The following is a 17045-nucleotide window of genomic DNA, read 5'->3' on the forward strand; positions in this document are numbered from 1 at the left end:
GCATATAGAGGTAGGGATAGAAGTAGGGTTAGGATTAGGGTTAAGGTTTGTGTGGGTAGAATCGAGGTTTAGGTTTAGGCTTAGGGTCAGGATTGGATTTTGGATCAGAATCGAGTGTATTTAGGCTTTGGCTTAGTGTTTAAATTGACGGTTTAGTGTTAGGGTTTGAATCGAGCACATTTAGGGTTAGAGTTATGGTTAGAATTCAGTGCATTTAGGGTTAGGGTTAGGGTTAGGGTCAGGGTTAAAATGGAGAGCATTTGAGGATAGTGCTAGGGTTAGAGTTAGGCTTAGCCTTCGCTTTCGTAGAATCGAGGGTTAGGCTTAAGGTAAGGCTTAGGGTTAGGGTTAGGGTTAGAATCAGGCGCATTTTTAGTGTTGTGGTTTTCTTCAGGGTATGGCTTAGAGTGCATTTAGTGGTAGGGGTATGAGTAGAGTTAGGATTAGGGTTAAGGTTTGTGTTGGTAGAATCGAGGTTTAGGGTTGGGCTTAGGGTCAGGAATGGCTTTTGGGTTAGAATCCAGTGCATTTAGGCTTAGGGATAGTGTTGAAATTGTCGATTTAGTGTTAGGGTTAGAATCGAGCACATTAGGGTTAGAGTTATGGTTAGAATCCACAGCATTTAGGCTTAGGGTTAGGGTTAGTTTTATTAGGGTCAGGATTAGAATCGAGAGCATTTAAGGATAGTGTTAAGGTTAGAGTTAGGTTTAGGGTTAGGTTTCGTAGAATTGAGGGTGAGCGTTAGGGTTAGGGTTAGAATCAAGCGCATTTTTAGTGTTAGGGGTTGGCTTAGGGTTAGGGTTAGAGTGCATACACAGGTAGGGATAGGAGTAGGGTTAGGATTTGGGTTAGGGTTTGTGTTGGTAGAATCGAGGTTTAGGGTTAGGCTTAGTGTCAGGATTGCCGTTTGGGTTCGAGTCGAGTGCATTTAGCGTAAGTCTTAGTGTTGAGATTGACGATTTAGAGTTAGTGTTAGAATCGAGCACATTAGGATTAGAGATACGGTTAGAATCCAGGGCTTTTAGGGTTAAGATTAGGGTTAGGGTTAGGGTTATGTTTAGGGTGAGGGTTAGAATCGAGTGCATTTAAGGATAGTGTTAGGGGTAGAGTTATGTATAAGTTTAGCTTTCGTAGAATGGAGGATTAGGGTTAGGGTTAGGATCAGGATTGCCTTTTGGGTTAGAATCGAGTGCATTTAGGGTTAGGCTTAGTGTTGAGATTGACGATTTAGAGTTAGTGTTAGAATCAAGCACATTAGGATTAGAGTTATGGCTAGAATCCAGTGCATTTAGGTTTAGGATTAGGGGTAGGGTTAAGGTTATGTTTAGGGTGCGGGTTAGAATCGAGTGCATTTAAGGATAGTGTTAGGGTTAGAGTTAGGTATAGCGTTAGCTTTCGTAGAATCGAGGGTCAGTTTTAGGGTTAGTGTTATTGTTAGGATTAGGGTTAGAATCAAGCGCATTTTTAGTGTTAGGGTTGATGTTAAGGTTGGGGTTTGAGTGCATTTAGGGGTAGTGGACGAGTTGGGTTAGGATTAGGGTTAGGGATTGTGTTGCTGGAATCGAGGTTTTGGGTTAGGCTTAGGGTCAGGAGAGCATTTTCGGTCATAATTCAGAGCATTTAGGCTTACGGGTAGTGTTGAAATTGATAATTTAGTTCTAGCGTTAGGATGAAGCACATTTAGGGATAGAGTTATGATTAGAATTCAGTGCATTTAGGGTTAGGGTTAGGGGTAGGGGTAGGGTTAGGGGTAGGTTTAGGGTCAGGGTTAGAATCGAGAGTATTTAAGGATAGTGCTAGGGTTAGAGTTAGCTTTAGGGTTAGCTTTCGTAGAATCGAGGGTTAGGCATAGAGTTAGCCTTAGGTTGAGGGTTAGGGTTAGAATCAAGAACAGTTTTAGTGTTAGCGTTAGGGTGAGGGTTAGGGTTAAAGTGCTTTTAGGGCTAGTGGTACGGGTAGGGTTAGGATTAGGGTTAAGGTTTGTGTTGGTAGAATCGAGGTTTAGGTTTAGGCTTAGGGTCAGGATTGCATTTTGAATCAGAATCGAGTGTATTTAGGCTTTGGGTTAGTGTTCAAATTGACGCTTTAGTGGTAGGGTTTGAATCGAGCACATTTAGGGTTAGAGTTATGGTTAGAATTCAGTGCATTTAGGGTTAGGGTTAGGGTTAGGGTCAGGGTTAAAATCGAGAGCATTTAAGGACAGTGCTAGGGTTAGAGTTAGGTTTAGCGTTCACTTTCGTAGAATCGAGGGTTAGGCTTAAGGTTAGGCTTAGGGTTAGGGTTAAGGTTAGAATCAGGCGCATTTTTAGTGTTCTGGTTTTCGTCAGGGTATGGCTTACAGTGCATTTAGGGGTAGGGGTAGGAGTAGGGTTAGGATTAGGGTTAAGGTTTGTGTTGGTACAATCGAGGTTAAGGGTTAGGCTTAGGTCAGGAATGGCTTTTGGGTTAGAATCCAGTGCACTTAGGCTTAGGGATAGTGTTGAAATTGTCGATTTAGTGTTAGGGTTAGAATCTAGCACATTTAAGGTTAGAGTTTGGGTAAGAATTCGTTAGGGTTAGGGTTAGTGTTAGGGGTAGGGGTGGGGTTAGAGTGCATTTAGGGGTAGGGGTAGGGGTAGGGTTATGTTTAGGGTTAGGGTTTGTGTTGGTAGAATCGAAGTTTATTGTTAGGCATAGGGTCAGGATTGCCTTTTGGGTTACAATCGAGAGCATTTAGGGTTAGGGTTAGTGCTGAGATTGACGATTTAGTGTGAGGCTTAGAATCGAGCACATTAGGGTTAGAGTTATGGTTAGAATCCACTGCATTTAGGCTTAGGGTTAGGGGTAGTGTTGTCAGGGTCAGGATTAGAATCGAGAGCATTTAAGGATAGTGTTAGGGTTAGAGTTAGGTTTAGGGTTAGGTTTCGTAGAATTGAGGGTTAGGGTTAGGGTTGCAATCAAGCACATTTTTAGTGTTAGGGGTTGAGTTAGGGTTAGGGTTAGAGTGCATATAGAGGTAGGGATAGAAGTAGGGTTAGGATTAGGGTTAAGGTTTGTGTGGGTAGAATCGAGGTTTAGGTTTAGGCTTAGGGTCAGGATTGGATTTTGGATCAGAATCGAGTGTATTTAGGCTTTGGCTTAGTGTTTAAATTGACGGTTTAGTGTTAGGGTTTGAATCGAGCACATTTAGGGTTAGAGTTATGGTTAGAATTCAGTGCATTTAGGGTTAGGGTTAGGGTTAGGGTCAGGGTTAAAATGGAGAGCATTTGAGGATAGTGCTAGGGTTAGAGTTAGGCTTAGCCTTCGCTTTCGTAGAATCGAGGGTTAGGCTTAAGGTAAGGCTTAGGGTTAGGGTTAGGGTTAGAATCAGGCGCATTTTTAGTGTTGTGGTTTTCTTCAGGGTATGGCTTAGAGTGCATTTAGTGGTAGGGGTATGAGTAGAGTTAGGATTAGGGTTAAGGTTTGTGTTGGTAGAATCGAGGTTTAGGGTTGGGCTTAGGGTCAGGAATGGCTTTTGGGTTAGAATCCAGTGCATTTAGGCTTAGGGATAGTGTTGAAATTGTCGATTTAGTGTTAGGGTTAGAATCGAGCACATTAGGGTTAGAGTTATGGTTAGAATCCACAGCATTTAGGCTTAGGGTTAGGGTTAGTTTTATTAGGGTCAGGATTAGAATCGAGAGCATTTAAGGATAGTGTTAAGGTTAGAGTTAGGTTTAGGGTTAGGTTTCGTAGAATTGAGGGTGAGCGTTAGGGTTAGGGTTAGAATCAAGCGCATTTTTAGTGTTAGGGGTTGGCTTAGGGTTAGGGTTAGAGTGCATACACAGGTAGGGATAGGAGTAGGGTTAGGATTTGGGTTAGGGTTTGTGTTGGTAGAATCGAGGTTTAGGGTTAGGCTTAGTGTCAGGATTGCCGTTTGGGTTCGAGTCGAGTGCATTTAGCGTAAGTCTTAGTGTTGAGATTGACGATTTAGAGTTAGTGTTAGAATCGAGCACATTAGGATTAGAGATACGGTTAGAATCCAGGGCTTTTAGGGTTAAGATTAGGGTTAGGGTTAGGGTTATGTTTAGGGTGAGGGTTAGAATCGAGTGCATTTAAGGATAGTGTTAGGGGTAGAGTTATGTATAAGTTTAGCTTTCGTAGAATGGAGGATTAGGGTTAGGGTTAGGATCAGGATTGCCTTTTGGGTTAGAATCGAGTGCATTTAGGGTTAGGGTTAGTGTTGAGATTGACGATTTAGAGTTAGTGTTAGAATCAAGCACATTAGGATTAGAGTTATGGCTAGAATCCAGTGCATTTAGGTTTAGGATTAGGGGTAGGGTTAGGGTTATGTTTAGGGTGCGGGTTAGAATCGAGTGCATTTAAGGATAGTGTTAGGGTTAGAGTTAGGTATAGCGTTAGCTTTCGTAGAATCGAGGGTCAGTTTTAGGGTTAGTGTTATTGTTAGGATTAGGGTTAGAATCAAGCGCATTTTTAGTGTTAGGGTTGATGTTAAGGTTGGGGTTTGAGTGCATTTAGGGGTAGTGGACGAGTTGGGTTAGGATTAGGGTTAGGGATTGTGTTGCTGGAATCGAGGTTTTGGGTTAGGCTTAGGGTCAGGAGAGCATTTTCGGTCATAATTCAGAGCATTTAGGCTTACGGGTAGTGTTGAAATTGATAATTTAGTTCTAGCGTTAGGATGAAGCACATTTAGGGATAGAGTTATGATTAGAATTCAGTGCATTTAGGGTTAGGGTTAGGGGTAGGGGTAGGGTTAGGGGTAGGTTTAGGGTCAGGGTTAGAATCGAGAGTATTTAAGGATAGTGCTAGGGTTAGAGTTAGCTTTAGGGTTAGCTTTCGTAGAATCGAGGGTTAGGCATAGAGTTAGCCTTAGGTTGAGGGTTAGGGTTAGAATCAAGAACAGTTTTAGTGTTAGCGTTAGGGTGAGGGTTAGGGTTAAAGTGCTTTTAGGGCTAGTGGTACGGGTAGGGTTAGGATTAGGGTTAAGGTTTGTGTTGGTAGAATCGAGGTTTAGGTTTAGGCTTAGGGTCAGGATTGCATTTTGAATCAGAATCGAGTGTATTTAGGCTTTGGGTTAGTGTTCAAATTGACGCTTTAGTGGTAGGGTTTGAATCGAGCACATTTAGGGTTAGAGTTATGGTTAGAATTCAGTGCATTTAGGGTTAGGGTTAGGGTTAGGGTCAGGGTTAAAATCGAGAGCATTTAAGGACAGTGCTAGGGTTAGAGTTAGGTTTAGCGTTCACTTTCGTAGAATCGAGGGTTAGGCTTAAGGTTAGGCTTAGGGTTAGGGTTAAGGTTAGAATCAGGCGCATTTTTAGTGTTCTGGTTTTCGTCAGGGTATGGCTTACAGTGCATTTAGGGGTAGGGGTAGGAGTAGGGTTAGGATTAGGGTTAAGGTTTGTGTTGGTACAATCGAGGTTAAGGGTTAGGCTTAGGTCAGGAATGGCTTTTGGGTTAGAATCCAGTGCACTTAGGCTTAGGGATAGTGTTGAAATTGTCGATTTAGTGTTAGGGTTAGAATCTAGCACATTTAAGGTTAGAGTTTGGGTAAGAATTCGTTAGGGTTAGGGTTAGTGTTAGGGGTAGGGGTGGGGTTAGAGTGCATTTAGGGGTAGGGGTAGGGGTAGGGTTATGTTTAGGGTTAGGGTTTGTGTTGGTAGAATCGAAGTTTATTGTTAGGCATAGGGTCAGGATTGCCTTTTGGGTTACAATCGAGAGCATTTAGGGTTAGGGTTAGTGCTGAGATTGACGATTTAGTGTGAGGCTTAGAATCGAGCACATTAGGGTTAGAGTTATGGTTAGAATCCACTGCATTTAGGCTTAGGGTTAGGGGTAGTGTTGTCAGGGTCAGGATTAGAATCGAGAGCATTTAAGGATAGTGTTAGGGTTAGAGTTAGGTTTAGGGTTAGGTTTCGTAGAATTGAGGGTTAGGGTTAGGGTTGCAATCAAGCACATTTTTAGTGTTAGGGGTTGAGTTAGGGTTAGGGTTAGAGTGCATATAGAGGTAGGGATAGAAGTAGGGTTAGGATTAGGGTTAAGGTTTGTGTGGGTAGAATCGAGGTTTAGGTTTAGGCTTAGGGTCAGGATTGGATTTTGGATCAGAATCGAGTGTATTTAGGCTTTGGCTTAGTGTTTAAATTGACGGTTTAGTGTTAGGGTTTGAATCGAGCACATTTAGGGTTAGAGTTATGGTTAGAATTCAGTGCATTTAGGGTTAGGGTTAGGGTTAGGGTCAGGGTTAAAATGGAGAGCATTTGAGGATAGTGCTAGGGTTAGAGTTAGGCTTAGCCTTCGCTTTCGTAGAATCGAGGGTTAGGCTTAAGGTAAGGCTTAGGGTTAGGGTTAGGGTTAGAATCAGGCGCATTTTTAGTGTTGTGGTTTTCTTCAGGGTATGGCTTAGAGTGCATTTAGTGGTAGGGGTATGAGTAGAGTTAGGATTAGGGTTAAGGTTTGTGTTGGTAGAATCGAGGTTTAGGGTTGGGCTTAGGGTCAGGAATGGCTTTTGGGTTAGAATCCAGTGCATTTAGGCTTAGGGATAGTGTTGAAATTGTCGATTTAGTGTTAGGGTTAGAATCGAGCACATTAGGGTTAGAGTTATGGTTAGAATCCACAGCATTTAGGCTTAGGGTTAGGGTTAGTTTTATTAGGGTCAGGATTAGAATCGAGAGCATTTAAGGATAGTGTTAAGGTTAGAGTTAGGTTTAGGGTTAGGTTTCGTAGAATTGAGGGTGAGCGTTAGGGTTAGGGTTAGAATCAAGCGCATTTTTAGTGTTAGGGGTTGGCTTAGGGTTAGGGTTAGAGTGCATACACAGGTAGGGATAGGAGTAGGGTTAGGATTTGGGTTAGGGTTTGTGTTGGTAGAATCGAGGTTTAGGGTTAGGCTTAGTGTCAGGATTGCCGTTTGGGTTCGAGTCGAGTGCATTTAGCGTAAGTCTTAGTGTTGAGATTGACGATTTAGAGTTAGTGTTAGAATCGAGCACATTAGGATTAGAGATACGGTTAGAATCCAGGGCTTTTAGGGTTAAGATTAGGGTTAGGGTTAGGGTTATGTTTAGGGTGAGGGTTAGAATCGAGTGCATTTAAGGATAGTGTTAGGGGTAGAGTTATGTATAAGTTTAGCTTTCGTAGAATGGAGGATTAGGGTTAGGGTTAGGATCAGGATTGCCTTTTGGGTTAGAATCGAGTGCATTTAGGGTTAGGCTTAGTGTTGAGATTGACGATTTTGAGTTAGTGTTAGAATCAAGCACATTAGGATTAGAGTTATGGCTAGAATCCAGTGCATTTAGGTTTAGGATTAGGGGTAGGGTTAGGGTTATGTTTAGGGTGCGGGTTAGAATCGAGTGCATTTAAGGATAGTGTTAGGGTTAGAGTTAGGTATAGCGTTAGCTTTCGTAGAATCGAGGGTCAGTTTTAGGGTTAGTGTTATTGTTAGGATTAGGGTTAGAATCAAGCGCATTTTTAGTGTTAGGGTTGATGTTAAGGTTGGGGTTTGAGTGCATTTAGGGGTAGTGGACGAGTTGGGTTAGGATTAGGGTTAGGGATTGTGTTGCTGGAATCGAGGTTTTGGGTTAGGCTTAGGGTCAGGAGAGCATTTTCGGTCATAATTCAGAGCATTTAGGCTTACGGGTAGTGTTGAAATTGATAATTTAGTTCTAGCGTTAGGATGAAGCACATTTAGGGATAGAGTTATGATTAGAATTCAGTGCATTTAGGGTTAGGGTTAGGGGTAGGGGTAGGGTTAGGGGTAGGTTTAGGGTCAGGGTTAGAATCGAGAGTATTTAAGGATAGTGCTAGGGTTAGAGTTAGCTTTAGGGTTAGCTTTCGTAGAATCGAGGGTTAGGCATAGAGTTAGCCTTAGGTTGAGGGTTAGGGTTAGAATCAAGAACAGTTTTAGTGTTAGCGTTAGGGTGAGGGTTAGGGTTAAAGTGCTTTTAGGGCTAGTGGTACGGGTAGGGTTAGGATTAGGGTTAAGGTTTGTGTTGGTAGAATCGAGGTTTAGGTTTAGGCTTAGGGTCAGGATTGCATTTTGAATCAGAATCGAGTGCATTTAGGCTTTGGGTTAGTGTTCAAATTGACGCTTTAGTGGTAGGGTTTGAATCGAGCACATTTAGGGTTAGAGTTATGGTTAGAATTCAGTGCATTTAGGGTTAGGGTTAGGGTTAGGGTCAGGGTTAAAATCGAGAGCATTTAAGGACAGTGCTAGGGTTAGAGTTAGGTTTAGCGTTCACTTTCGTAGAATCGAGGGTTAGGCTTAAGGTTAGGCTTAGGGTTAGGGTTAAGGTTAGAATCAGGCGCATTTTTAGTGTTCTGGTTTTCGTCAGGGTATGGCTTACAGTGCATTTAGGGGTAGGGGTAGGAGTAGGGTTAGGATTAGGGTTAAGGTTTGTGTTGGTACAATCGAGGTTAAGGGTTAGGCTTAGGTCAGGAATGGCTTTTGGGTTAGAATCCAGTGCACTTAGGCTTAGGGATAGTGTTGAAATTGTCGATTTAGTGTTAGGGTTAGAATCTAGCACATTTAAGGTTAGAGTTTGGGTAAGAATTCGTTAGGGTTAGGGTTAGTGTTAGGGGTAGGGGTGGGGTTAGAGTGCATTTAGGGGTAGGGGTAGGGGTAGGGTTATGTTTAGGGTTAGGGTTTGTGTTGGTAGAATCGAAGTTTATTGTTAGGCATAGGGTCAGGATTGCCTTTTGGGTTACAATCGAGAGCATTTAGGGTTAGGGTTAGTGTTGAGATTGACGATTTAGTGTGAGGCTTAGAATCGAGCACATTAGGGTTAGAGTTATGGTTAGAATCCACTGCATTTAGGCTTAGGGTTAGGGGTAGTGTTGTCAGGGTCAGGATTAGAATCGAGAGCATTTAAGGATAGTGTTAGGGTTAGAGTTAGGTTTAGGGTTAGGTTTCGTAGAATTGAGGGTTAGGGTTAGGGTTGCAATCAAGCACATTTTTAGTGTTAGGGGTTGAGTTAGGGTTAGGGTTAGAGTGCATATAGAGGTAGGGATAGAAGTAGGGTTAGGATTAGGGTTAAGGTTTGTGTGGGTAGAATCGAGGTTTAGGTTTAGGCTTAGGGTCAGGATTGGATTTTGGATCAGAATCGAGTGTATTTAGGCTTTGGCTTAGTGTTTAAATTGACGGTTTAGTGTTAGGGTTTGAATCGAGCACATTTAGGGTTAGAGTTATGGTTAGAATTCAGTGCATTTAGGGTTAGGGTTAGGGTTAGGGTCAGGGTTAAAATGGAGAGCATTTGAGGATAGTGCTAGGGTTAGAGTTAGGCTTAGCCTTCGCTTTCGTAGAATCGAGGGTTAGGCTTAAGGTAAGGCTTAGGGTTAGGGTTAGGGTTAGAATCAGGCGCATTTTTAGTGTTGTGGTTTTCTTCAGGGTATGGCTTAGAGTGCATTTAGTGGTAGGGGTATGAGTAGAGTTAGGATTAGGGTTAAGGTTTGTGTTGGTAGAATCGAGGTTTAGGGTTGGGCTTAGGGTCAGGAATGGCTTTTGGGTTAGAATCCAGTGCATTTAGGCTTAGGGATAGTGTTGAAATTGTCGATTTAGTGTTAGGGTTAGAATCGAGCACATTAGGGTTAGAGTTATGGTTAGAATCCACAGCATTTAGGCTTAGGGTTAGGGTTAGTTTTATTAGGGTCAGGATTAGAATCGAGAGCATTTAAGGATAGTGTTAAGGTTAGAGTTAGGTTTAGGGTTAGGTTTCGTAGAATTGAGGGTGAGCGTTAGGGTTAGGGTTAGAATCAAGCGCATTTTTAGTGTTAGGGGTTGGCTTAGGGTTAGGGTTAGAGTGCATACACAGGTAGGGATAGGAGTAGGGTTAGGATTTGGGTTAGGGTTTGTGTTGGTAGAATCGAGGTTTAGGGTTAGGCTTAGTGTCAGGATTGCCGTTTGGGTTCGAGTCGAGTGCATTTAGCGTAAGTCTTAGTGTTGAGATTGACGATTTAGAGTTAGTGTTAGAATCGAGCACATTAGGATTAGAGATACGGTTAGAATCCAGGGCTTTTAGGGTTAAGATTAGGGTTAGGGTTAGGGTTATGTTTAGGGTGAGGGTTAGAATCGAGTGCATTTAAGGATAGTGTTAGGGGTAGAGTTATGTATAAGTTTAGCTTTCGTAGAATGGAGGATTAGGGTTAGGGTTAGGATCAGGATTGCCTTTTGGGTTAGAATCGAGTGCATTTAGGGTTAGGGTTAGTGTTGAGATTGACGATTTAGAGTTAGTGTTAGAATCAAGCACATTAGGATTAGAGTTATGGCTAGAATCCAGTGCATTTAGGTTTAGGATTAGGGGTAGGGTTAGGGTTATGTTTAGGGTGCGGGTTAGAATCGAGTGCATTTAAGGATAGTGTTAGGGTTAGAGTTAGGTATAGCGTTAGCTTTCGTAGAATCGAGGGTCAGTTTTAGGGTTAGTGTTATTGTTAGGATTAGGGTTAGAATCAAGCGCATTTTTAGTGTTAGGGTTGATGTTAAGGTTGGGGTTTGAGTGCATTTAGGGGTAGTGGACGAGTTGGGTTAGGATTAGGGTTAGGGATTGTGTTGCTGGAATCGAGGTTTTGGGTTAGGCTTAGGGTCAGGAGAGCATTTTCGGTCATAATTCAGAGCATTTAGGCTTACGGGTAGTGTTGAAATTGATAATTTAGTTCTAGCGTTAGGATGAAGCACATTTAGGGATAGAGTTATGATTAGAATTCAGTGCATTTAGGGTTAGGGTTAGGGGTAGGGGTAGGGTTAGGGGTAGGTTTAGGGTCAGGGTTAGAATCGAGAGTATTTAAGGATAGTGCTAGGGTTAGAGTTAGCTTTAGGGTTAGCTTTCGTAGAATCGAGGGTTAGGCATAGAGTTAGCCTTAGGTTGAGGGTTAGGGTTAGAATCAAGAACAGTTTTAGTGTTAGCGTTAGGGTGAGGGTTAGGGTTAAAGTGCTTTTAGGGCTAGTGGTACGGGTAGGGTTAGGATTAGGGTTAAGGTTTGTGTTGGTAGAATCGAGGTTTAGGTTTAGGCTTAGGGTCAGGATTGCATTTTGAATCAGAATCGAGTGTATTTAGGCTTTGGGTTAGTGTTCAAATTGACGCTTTAGTGGTAGGGTTTGAATCGAGCACATTTAGGGTTAGAGTTATGGTTAGAATTCAGTGCATTTAGGGTTAGGGTTAGGGTTAGGGTCAGGGTTAAAATCGAGAGCATTTAAGGACAGTGCTAGGGTTAGAGTTAGGTTTAGCGTTCACTTTCGTAGAATCGAGGGTTAGGCTTAAGGTTAGGCTTAGGGTTAGGGTTAAGGTTAGAATCAGGCGCATTTTTAGTGTTCTGGTTTTCGTCAGGGTATGGCTTACAGTGCATTTAGGGGTAGGGGTAGGAGTAGGGTTAGGATTAGGGTTAAGGTTTGTGTTGGTACAATCGAGGTTAAGGGTTAGGCTTAGGTCAGGAATGGCTTTTGGGTTAGAATCCAGTGCACTTAGGCTTAGGGATAGTGTTGAAATTGTCGATTTAGTGTTAGGGTTAGAATCTAGCACATTTAAGGTTAGAGTTTGGGTAAGAATTCGTTAGGGTTAGGGTTAGTGTTAGGGGTAGGGGTGGGGTTAGAGTGCATTTAGGGGTAGGGGTAGGGGTAGGGTTATGTTTAGGGTTAGGGTTTGTGTTGGTAGAATCGAAGTTTATTGTTAGGCATAGGGTCAGGATTGCCTTTTGGGTTACAATCGAGAGCATTTAGGGTTAGGGTTAGTGTTGAGATTGACGATTTAGTGTGAGGCTTAGAATCGAGCACATTAGGGTTAGAGTTATGGTTAGAATCCACTGCATTTAGGCTTAGGGTTAGGGGTAGTGTTGTCAGGGTCAGGATTAGAATCGAGAGCATTTAAGGATAGTGTTAGGGTTAGAGTTAGGTTTAGGGTTAGGTTTCGTAGAATTGAGGGTTAGGGTTAGGGTTGCAATCAAGCACATTTTTAGTGTTAGGGGTTGAGTTAGGGTTAGGGTTAGAGTGCATATAGAGGTAGGGATAGAAGTAGGGTTAGGATTAGGGTTAAGGTTTGTGTGGGTAGAATCGAGGTTTAGGTTTAGGCTTAGGGTCAGGATTGGATTTTGGATCAGAATCGAGTGTATTTAGGCTTTGGCTTAGTGTTTAAATTGACGGTTTAGTGTTAGGGTTTGAATCGAGCACATTTAGGGTTAGAGTTATGGTTAGAATTCAGTGCATTTAGGGTTAGGGTTAGGGTTAGGGTCAGGGTTAAAATGGAGAGCATTTGAGGATAGTGCTAGGGTTAGAGTTAGGCTTAGCCTTCGCTTTCGTAGAATCGAGGGTTAGGCTTAAGGTAAGGCTTAGGGTTAGGGTTAGGGTTAGAATCAGGCGCATTTTTAGTGTTGTGGTTTTCTTCAGGGTATGGCTTAGAGTGCATTTAGTGGTAGGGGTATGAGTAGAGTTAGGATTAGGGTTAAGGTTTGTGTTGGTAGAATCGAGGTTTAGGGTTGGGCTTAGGGTCAGGAATGGCTTTTGGGTTAGAATCCAGTGCATTTAGGCTTAGGGATAGTGTTGAAATTGTCGATTTAGTGTTAGGGTTAGAATCGAGCACATTAGGGTTAGAGTTATGGTTAGAATCCACAGCATTTAGGCTTAGGGTTAGGGTTAGTTTTATTAGGGTCAGGATTAGAATCGAGAGCATTTAAGGATAGTGTTAAGGTTAGAGTTAGGTTTAGGGTTAGGTTTCGTAGAATTGAGGGTGAGCGTTAGGGTTAGGGTTAGAATCAAGCGCATTTTTAGTGTTAGGGGTTGGCTTAGGGTTAGGGTTAGAGTGCATACACAGGTAGGGATAGGAGTAGGGTTAGGATTTGGGTTAGGGTTTGTGTTGGTAGAATCGAGGTTTAGGGTTAGACTTAGTGTCAGGATTGCCGTTTGTGTTCGAGTCGAGTGCATTTAGCGTAAGTCTTAGTGTTGAGATTGACGATTTAGAGTTAGTGTTAGAATCGAGCACATTAGGATTAGAGATACAGTTAGAATCCAGGGCTTTTAGGGTTAAGATTAGGGTTAGGGTTAGGGTTATGTTTAGGGTGAGGGTTAGAATCGAGTGCATTTAAGGATAGTGTTAGGGGTAGAGTTATGTATAAGTTTAGCTTTCGTAGAATGGAGGATTAGGGTTAGGGTTAGGATCAGGATTGCCTTTTGGGTTAGAATCGAGTGCATTTAGGGTTAGGGTTAGTGTTGAGATTGACGATTTAGAGTTAGTGTTAGAATCAAGCACATTAGGATTAGAGTTATGGCTAGAATCCAGTGCATTTAGGTTTAGGATTAGGGGTAGGGTTAGGGTTAGGGTTAGGGTTAGGGTTAGGGTCAGGGTTAGAATCGAGACCTTTTAATGATGGTGCTAGGGTTAGCGTTAGCTTTAGGGTTAGCTTTCGTAGAATCGAGGGTTAGGCTTCGGGTCAGGCTTAGGGTGAGGGTTAGGGTTAGAATCAAGCACAGTTTTAGTGTTAGCGTTCGGGTGAGGGTTAGGGTTAAAGTGCTTTTAGGGCTAGTGAGAGGGGTAGGGTGAGGATTAGGGTTAAGGTTTCTGTAGGTAGAATCGAGGTTTAGCTTTAGGCTTAGGGTCAGGATTGCATTTTGCATCTGAATCGAGTGTATTGAGGCTTTGGGTTAGTGTTCAAATTGACGATTTAGTGTTAGGGTCTGATGCGAGCACATTTAGGGGTAGAGTTATGGTTAGAATTCAGTGCATTTAGGGTTAGGATTAGGGTTAGGGTTAGGGTTAGGGTCAGGGTTAAAATCGAGAGCATTTAAGGAGAGTGCTAGGGTCAGAGTTAGGTTTAGCGTTCGCTTTCGCAGAATCGAGGGTTAGGCTTAAGGTTAGGCTTAGGCTTAGGGTTAGGGTTAGAATCAGGCGCATTTTTAGTGTTTTGGTTTTCCTTACGGTATGGCTTAGAGTGCATTTAGGGGTAGGGGTAGGAGTAGGGTTAGGATTAGGGTTAAGGTTTGTGTTGGTAAAATCGAGGTTTAGGGTTAGGCTTAGCGTCAGGAATGGCTTTTGGGTTAGAATCCAGTGCATTTAGGCTTAGGGATAGGGTTGAAATTGACGATTTAGTGTTAGGGTTAGAATCGAGCACATTTAGGGGTAGAGTTTGGTTAGAATTCGTTAGGGTTACGGTTAGTGTTAGGGGTAGGTGTAGGGTTAGAGTGCATTTAGGGGTAGGGGTAGGGGTAGGGTTACAGTGCATTTAGGGGTAGGGTAGGGGTAGGGTTAGGATTAGGGTTAGGGTTTGTGTTGGTAGAATCGAAGTTTAGAGTTAGGTTTAGGGTCACGATTGCCTTTTGGGTTACAGTCGAGTGCATTTAGGGTTAGGGTTAGTGTTGAGATTGACGATTTAGTGTTAGGCTTAGAATCGAGCACATTAGGGTTAGAGTTATGGTTAGAATCCACTGCATTCAGGCTTAGCGTTAGGGTTAGGGTTATTAGGGTCAGGATTAGAATTGAGAGCATTGAAGGATAGTGTTAGGGTTAGAGTTAGGTTTAGGGTTAGGTTTCGTAGAATTGAGGGTTAGGGTTAGGGTTAGGGTTTGGGTTAGAATCAAGCGCATTTTTAGTGTTAGGGGTTGGGTTAGGGTTAGGGTTAGAGTGCATATAGAGGTAGGGATAGGAGTAGGTTTAGGATTAGGGTTAGGGTTTGTGTTGGTAGAATCGAGGTTTTGGGTTAGGCTTAGGGTCACGAGAGCATTGTGGATCATAATTCAGAGCATTTAGGCTTAGGGTTAGTGTTGAAATTGATGATTTCGTTTTAGCGTTAGAATCAAGCACATTTAGGGATAGAGTTATGGTTAGAATTCAGTGCATTTAGGGTTTCTGGTTAGGGTTAGGGTTAGGGTTAGGGTTAGGGTTAGGCTTGGGTTTAGGGTCAGGGTTAGAATCGAGAGCATTTAAGGATAGTGCTAGGGTTAGAATTAGGTTTAGGTTTAGCTTTCGTAGAATCGAGGGTTAGGCTTCGGGTCAGGCTTAGGGTGAGGGTTAGGGTTAGAATCAAGCACAGTTTTAGTGTTAGCGTTCGGGTGAGGGTTAGGGTTAAAGTGCTTTTAGGGCTAGTGATAGGGGTAGGGTGAGGATTAGGGTTAAGGTTTCTGTTGGTAGAATCGAGGTTTAGCTTTAGGCTTAGGGTCAGGATTGCATTTTGCATCTGAATCGAGTGTATTTAGGCTTTGGGTTAGTGTTCAAATTGACGATTTAGTGTTAGGGTTTGATGCGAGCACATTTAGGGGTAGAGTTATGGTTAGAATTCAGTGCATTTAGGGTTAGGATTAGGGTTAGGTTTAGGGTTAGGGTCAGGGTTAAAATCGAGAGCATTTAAGGAGAGTGCTAGGGTCAGATTTAGGTTTAGCGTTCGCTATCGTAGAATCGAGGGTTAGGCTTAAGGTTAGGCTTAGGCTTAGGGTTAGGGTTAGAATCAGGCGCATTTTTAGTGTTTTGGTTTTCCTTACGGTATGGCTTAGAGTGCATTTAGGGGTAGGGGTAGGAGTAGGGTTAGGATTAGGGTTAAGGTTTGTGTTGGTAGAATCGAGGTTTAGGGTTAGGCTTAGGGTCAGGAATGGCTTTTGGGTTAGAGTCCAGTGCAATTAGGCCTAGGGATAGTGTTGAATTTGACGATTTAGTGTTAGGCTTAGAATCGAGCACATTTAGGGGTAGAGTTTTGGTTAGAATTCGTTAGGGTTAGGGTTAGTGTTAGGGGTAGGGGTAGGGTTAGAGTGCATTTAGGGGTAGGGGTAGGGGTAGGGTTACAGTGCATTTAGGGGTAGGGTAGGGGTAGGGTTAGGATTAGGGTTAGGGTTTGTGTTGGTAGAATCGAAGTTTAGAGTTAGGTTTAGTGTCAATATTGCCTTTTTGGTTACAGTCGAGTGGATTTAGGGTTAGGGTTAGTGTTGAGATTGACGATTTAGTGTTAGGCTTAGAATCGAGCACATTAGGGTTAGAGTTATGGTTAGAATCCACTGCATTCAGGCTTAGCGTTAGGGTTAGGGTTATTAGGGTCAGGATTAGAATTGAGATCATTGAAGGATAGTGTTAGGGTTAGACTTAGGTTTAGGGTTAGGTTTCGTAGAATTGAGGGTTAGGGTTATGGTTAGGGTTAGGGTTAGAATCAAGCGCATTTTTAGTGTTAGGGGTTGGGTTAGGGTTAGGGTTAGAGTGCATATAGAGGTAGGGATAGGAGTAGGTTTAGGATTAGGGTTAGGGTTTGTGTTGGTAGAATCGAGGTTTTGGGTTAGGCTTAGGGTCAGGAGAGCATTGTGGATCATAATTCAGAGCATTTAGGCTTAGGGTTAGTGTTGAAATTGATGATTTCGTTTCAGCGTTAGAATCAAGCACATTTAGGGATAGAGTTATGGTTAGAATTCAGTGCATTTAGGGTTTCTGGTTAGCCTTAGGGTTAGGGTTAGGGTTAGGGTTAGGCTTGGGTTTAGGGTCAGGGTTAGAATCGAGAGCATTTAAGGATAGTGCTAGGGTTAGAGTTAGGTTTAGGGTTAGCTTTCGTAGAATCGAGGGTTAGGCTTCGGGTCAGGCTTAGGGTGAGGGTTAGGGTTAGAATCATGCACAGTTTTAGTGTTAGCGTTCGGGTGAGGGTTAGGGTTAAAGTGCTTTTAGGGCTAGTGATAGGGGTAGGGTGAGGATTAGGGTTAAGGTTTCTGTTGGTAGAATCGAGGTTTAGGTTTAGGCTTAGGGTCAGGATTGCATTTTGGATCTGAATCGAGTGTATTGTGGCTTTCGGTTAGTGTTTAAATTGACGATTTAGTGTTAGGGTTTGAAGCGAGCACATTTAGGGGTAGAGTTATGGTTAGAATTCAGTGCATTTAGGGTTAGGATTAGGGTTAGGGTTAGGGTTAGGGTCAGGGTTAAAATCGAGAGCATTTAAGGAGAGTGCTAGGGTCAGAGTTAGGTTTAGCGTTCGCTATCGTAGAATCGAGGGTTAGGCTTAAGGTTAGGCTTAGGCTTAGGGTTAGGGTTAGAATCAGGCGCATTTTTAGTGTTTTGGTTTTCCTTACGGTATGGCTTAGAGTGCATTTAGGGGTAGGGGTAGGAGTAGGGTTAGGATTAGGGTTAAGGTTTGTGTTTGTA

This window comes from Notamacropus eugenii, chromosome 6 (genome assembly GCF_028372415.1).
Source record: "Notamacropus eugenii isolate mMacEug1 chromosome 6, mMacEug1.pri_v2, whole genome shotgun sequence".
In the NCBI taxonomy this organism is placed as follows: domain Eukaryota; kingdom Metazoa; phylum Chordata; class Mammalia; order Diprotodontia; family Macropodidae; genus Notamacropus; species Notamacropus eugenii.